The sequence below is a fragment of the Schistocerca gregaria genome, chromosome 5, assembly GCF_023897955.1.
Source record: "Schistocerca gregaria isolate iqSchGreg1 chromosome 5, iqSchGreg1.2, whole genome shotgun sequence".
NCBI lineage: Eukaryota > Metazoa > Arthropoda > Insecta > Orthoptera > Acrididae > Schistocerca > Schistocerca gregaria.
In genome coordinates this window covers 659,889,625-659,895,207 of record NC_064924.1, presented here as the reverse complement: position 1 = coordinate 659,895,207, position 5,583 = coordinate 659,889,625, and the positions used below count along the sequence as shown (strand labels likewise).

The 5,583-nt window shown below is 41.2% G+C and overlaps 1 non-coding gene across 1 annotated transcript; it reads left to right on the top strand.

The window, feature by feature from the left end:
* The first annotated feature begins 4,087 nt into the window (after positions 1 to 4,087).
* On the top strand, positions 4,088 to 4,162 carry Trnas-cga (transfer RNA serine (anticodon CGA)). Its single transcript has one exon. It is a non-coding gene; the product is annotated as a tRNA-Ser (tRNA).
* The last annotated feature ends 1,421 nt before the right edge of the window (positions 4,163 to 5,583 follow it).

The following is a 5,583-nucleotide window of genomic DNA, read 5'->3' as shown; positions in this document are numbered from 1 at the left end:
ATCCACCCCAGCTACTTTATTGCACTGCAATCTATTGACCATTTTCTCCACTTCCTCAGATGTGATGCTATTTCCATCATCATTCCTATCCCATTCTACCTCTAAATCTGAAACCTTACTGATCGTATTTTCACCTACATTGAGCAACTCTTCAAAATATTCCCTCCATCTGCCCAAGGCATCCACAGGATTCAGCAGCAGTTTTCCTGACCTGTCCAAAATACTTGTCATTTCCTTCTTACCTCCCTTTCAAAGACTGCTAATTACACTCCAGAATGGTTTTCCAGCAGTTGACCCACAGTCTCCAACCTGTTTCCAAAGTCTTCCCAAGACTTCTTCTTGGATGTTGCAATTATCTGTTTGGCTTTGTTTCTTTCTTCAACATACCTTTCTCTGTCTACCTGAGTTCTAGTATGTAGCCATTTTTGATACGCCTTCTTCTTCCTTTTACAGGCTGCCTTGACTGTGTCATTCCACCAAGCTGTTTGCTTCATCCTACTTTTACACACTATTGTTCCAAGACATTCTTTAGCCATTTCTAGTACTGTGTCCCTGTACCTTGTCCATTCCTTTTCCAATGACTGTAATTGACTACATTCAACTAACTGGTACCTTTCTGAGATCGCTGTCATGTACTTGTGCCTGATTTCCTTATCCTGAAGTTTCTCCACTCTTATCCTCCTACATATGGACCTGACCTCCTGCACTTTCGGCCTCACAATCCCAATTTCACTGCAGATTAAATAATGATCAGTGTCATAAAAGAATACCCTGATTAAACGTGTGTCCCTCACAGCCTTTCTGAATTCCTGATCTGTTATTATATAGTCAATGACAGATCTGGTTCCCCTGCTTTCCCAAGTATACCGGTGAATGTTCTTATGTTTAAAAAAGGAGTTTGTGATTACTAAGCCCATACTGGCACAGAAATCCAAGAGTTGTTTCCCGTTCCTGTTGGCCTCCATATCCTCTCCAAATTTACCCATATCCTTTTCATACCCTTCTGTTCGATTTCCTGTCCTGGCCTTAAAATCACTATTTAGGTTAGCAGATTTATTTTACTAGCCATTACGCTCATGTTTTCCCATCAATTTATGAAAGATGCACATTCAGTGTATAGGAGAAATCAAATGATCCCAACACACGCATATTCTTCTTCTTTTCATAAGAGTGATTACCGAAATACTAACACAGCGCGTTGTAAACGAAGTCTTACGCGCTAGGTTATAACACACTAACAAGTTTTGGTTAAAATGTATGTTGCAAATCTGCTTCTCTATCTGGCGATCGGCAACTCAACCTTGCAGTTTATTTCGAATGAATAGACATTATTGTGTACACTATGGTAGTGAGATAAAGTGTAATTAAATGTTTACATCACTATTTATTTGATGTTGGAGCACTGACATCGCAAAGAATAATGGTTCCCTATTCTAAGCTAAAAATTTTCTTTGTGAATTTACAGAGTTGCTCCATAGTATCAGTGTGGTATCAAAGCAAATAAGGGTGTGAAAATAAGTAAACCTTTGAATTTCAGTATCAGTAGTGAAGACAATAACGTTCATTTCTGCGTATGGTCCCGAGTTTGAAACTACCAAGAAATTTTTTCATACAACACAGATCTGAAAATAACAGTATATGCCGTAGTTATTTAACCACCTATAACTTACGAATATTGCGACTGAATTGTTTCAGCCTTTTCTCATTTTCATTCCAACCACTGTTTTTCAAATGAGCATGGTCTATAATATTCTTGCTGTGTAATTACGTTTTCCTCATTAATTAATAAGATTTGCGCTGTACTTCCACGCAAGAGTACCAAACAGGCGTCGTATTAAAATAAGTGCAGATTGTTAGCAAAATACTGTAAATAACCCCACTTAAGAAAACAGTTTTGTGAGTTGTCACCGCCAAGCACTCATTCGGTAGGCTTTCGATTCTTACAAAATCCAATTGAAGTTAATATGCAGTATATTCAGCGCTCATTCCATTGCGTATTACTCGGCGTGAACAATATCTGTGAACTCTCTAGAAGCTCCTATTGTTTCTCGAACAACAGCAATAATGCTCTGAAGAGTACAGTGTTTCACTGACAAGCATATAAAAATTCATTTGTCGACTTTTGGTTTACAGTGGCCCCTTAAAGGCACGAATTGTAAGCCAAAATATCTTGTACAGCTTAGAGACGCGAGAGAACAAAGACATTTGTTGGAGGGCAGGGTGGATACTCTGGAAAGAGAAGATGAGGAGTACGTACTCCTCTCACGAAATGTCTGCCTTCTCCAGAGGTATGAAGAGGAGGTAGGGGAACTTTAAGTGTCGAGCAGCACAAGATGTGTGCCAGCTCCGAGAAGCACGAGGTGTGGAAGTGCTCATTAGAACTCCTAACGAGAAGGTGCGCACGTGTGTCTACAGGTTGACATCATTAACTTGCACACACTTCTGAGTCAACAACGCAGAAAACACTGGTATCCGTACAGAACTGTGAAAAGTATTCTGATAAATTTGAAACATAACTGTCTTAATTGCGTTTGTGTACTACTTGTACACTGCTGTTAATTAAAATTACAACGGCACAAATAACTTGAGTAAATCGTATGAAACTTATATAAATTTCCAAGGGGCCTCTGAAATTTTTGAGCCATAAATTGAACGTAAGGTATAGCCATATGTCAACGTTAGGCCTAAATATGAGTGCACTTGTAAACGAAAAAAAAACTGTTGGGGAATGTAAGACAGCAGAATGTGTCATTACAGCGAGAAAATAAATTTCTACCGAGGCCTGCACCATAACCAAGTGATGAAGCAAAGATGCGGTCTATCTCCCACATTCTTCAAGATGCAGGTGCACAAGACACTTGATCTGTGGTGTAGAAAGTGCATGGATATGGATATTGAAGTAGGAAACCAGCGCATGTACACACTCTTCTATGCTGATGATCAGGGCATTGCGGCAAACGATGAAGAGGGTATATTTTACATATTTATGAAGCTGTTGGGAGAGTACAAGAAAAGTGGGACTGAAAATTAATTTTTTGTTTTGAGAAGACGGAATATTTATGTCGTGGGGACGAGGGAAGTAACTGGGACAATGACGGACATGTTATTAAAGTGTGTAAGGAATTTAAGTACCAGGGTAGTATCCTATCACATAATGGAAGATGTGACAGGCATGGAAGGGCGGCTACCAAATATTAAATTCTGTACTTTGGTCCTCAAAAATGAATTTAAAGGTAAAAATTCATTTATGCAAGTCCATCGTGCAACCAATAACAAGCTATGAGATTCAGTGCTGAGAACTCACATAAAGGCTCAGTCACGAAGCCAAGAAGTGGAATGGACCACTTGAGAAGAACATGTAGAATTTCTCGACTTGACCGCGTAAGAAATGAGGAAATAGAAAGGGGTACATAGACTCATTAGAGTATTACGGGTAGAACAGAAGAAAGAGAGCGAAGATGGTTTGGACATGTTGAAAGAATGAAAAAAATGATCGTTTGGCATTGATGGCCAGGAGGCCCCATCTGGGGAAGTTCGGCCACCGGGTTGCAAGTCTTATTTCAGGTGACGCCACGTTGGATGACTCGCGTGTTGGTAAAGATAAGTTGATAATGAGGACAACACAACACCAGCCCACAAGCGGAAAAAATCTCCAACCCGACCGGGAGTCGAACCCGGGTCCCTGCATGATAGGCAAACACGTTACCACTTTCCAGAATGAGATTTTCACTCTGCAGCGGAGTGTGCGCTAATATGAAACTGTCTAGCAGATTATAACTTTGTGCCGGACCGAGACTCGAACTCGGGACCATTGCCTTTCGCGGGCAAGTGCTCTACCATCTGAGCTACCCAAGCACGACTCATACCCCGTCCTCACGGCTTTACTTCTGCCAGTACCTCGTCTCCTACCTTCCAAACATTACAGAAGCTCTCCTGCGAACCTTGCAGAACTAAACCATGTCTCGGCAATATCCTTTCTTTCAGGAGTGCTAGTTCTGCAAGGTTCGCAGGAGAGCTTCTGTAAAGTTTGAAAGGTACAAGACGAGGTACTGGCAGAAGTAAAGCTGTGTGGACGGGTCGTGAGTCGTGCTTGGGTAGCTCAGTTGGTAGAGCACTTGCCCGCGAAAGGCAAAGGTCCCGAGTTCGAGTCTCGGCCCGGCACACAGTTTTAATCTGTCAGGAAGTTTCACGTCACCATTTATTTTTTTCATTTTGTTCGTTGTATTTGGTCGTAGCGGAAGTCACACCCGTTGAAGTTCGTTGTTGATCCTTTCACTCTTTTTTTTATTACAGAGGCCAATCAGCTCTCTGACCGATCACGCTGAGCTACCGTGCCGGCGCCACTCAGCTAAGCAGCCGGACGCCGAAAGAACAGACGAAGACAGATGGGCCAGGAGAGTACTGTCATGGCGACCTCCTGGGAGGAAAAGAAGAAGAAGAAGAAGATGATGATCGCGCGGAAAGTGCGACTAAGCGGTATCCAAGAAACGATGGAGAGAAGAGTAATGGAAGAGAGTGAGGAAGAATGACGAGATCGAGGGGTTTGACGACAGAGATACGAGATGGTGCGACAGCTGTAGGAACCCCGCTATAAGAAGAATGTGGACAATTTTTCGTTGTTTTCTACTGGCCGTAAATGGTGCATGAAAGATGACAATAGTTTGTGTCAGACACCCCAATTCGAACCTGATTAGGGGTGACCGCAGTTTTCCATATCGTGAAGTTTCCACGTGTACACAGACATGTTATTACGACGAAGAGTGAGCAAAGCCGTACTGAAAAGAACCAAAAATGAAATGAATCTGCCGTGTTGCTTAGCAGGCCAGTCGCCATCATGTAAGTGAAGGGCTCGACTTTTTGCGATACTGGAGCAGGGCTAAAGACATATCTCCATCTTTCGCACAGCACAGCGAAATCATAAAAGGCAGTTAATTGCAGGCACATGTTCCTTTGCGCATTTTATTCGAACACCAAACTATGGAAGCCTCAAGTTGTACTGGTCTTGTCAATTCAATACTTCCTGGAGGTATACTCAGAAATGAGTGGACTTCAGTTCACATTTGGCATATGTATGGATTTTGTGCGTTAACCTGTTTGAGTCCATTCTTTATAAATGCCCCATGAATTAGATTCTTCTTATGAGCATTGTGTGTGCTATTATGGAGATATTTTTATATATTTCTGCATTGGGTTTTGGATAATGCACACCATCTTAAGTTCTTGGCCCTAGGATTTTCCTCTTTATTTTACGTTCTTTCACTTCTAATTCTGCTTTTAGTGTTATATGTTGAAGATTTAGTGTCTCAGATGCGTAGAGAGCTTCGGGTTTAATTATTGCTGTGTAGTGTCATATTTTGGAGTTCCACGAGAGACTCTTTTTGTTGTAAACGTTTTTTGTTTATTGAAACGCCGTCTCCATTTTCTGGACTCTTGTTCTGACAGATTTCTTTTCATTACAACTTTCTGCAATCCATTCAACTAAATATTTAAATTCTTTTACTCGAGAGATGTAGTTATTACCAATTTTGAGATCATAAGGTGCGTCTTTGATGTCAGTCATAAATTTTGTTTTTTCAAATTGTT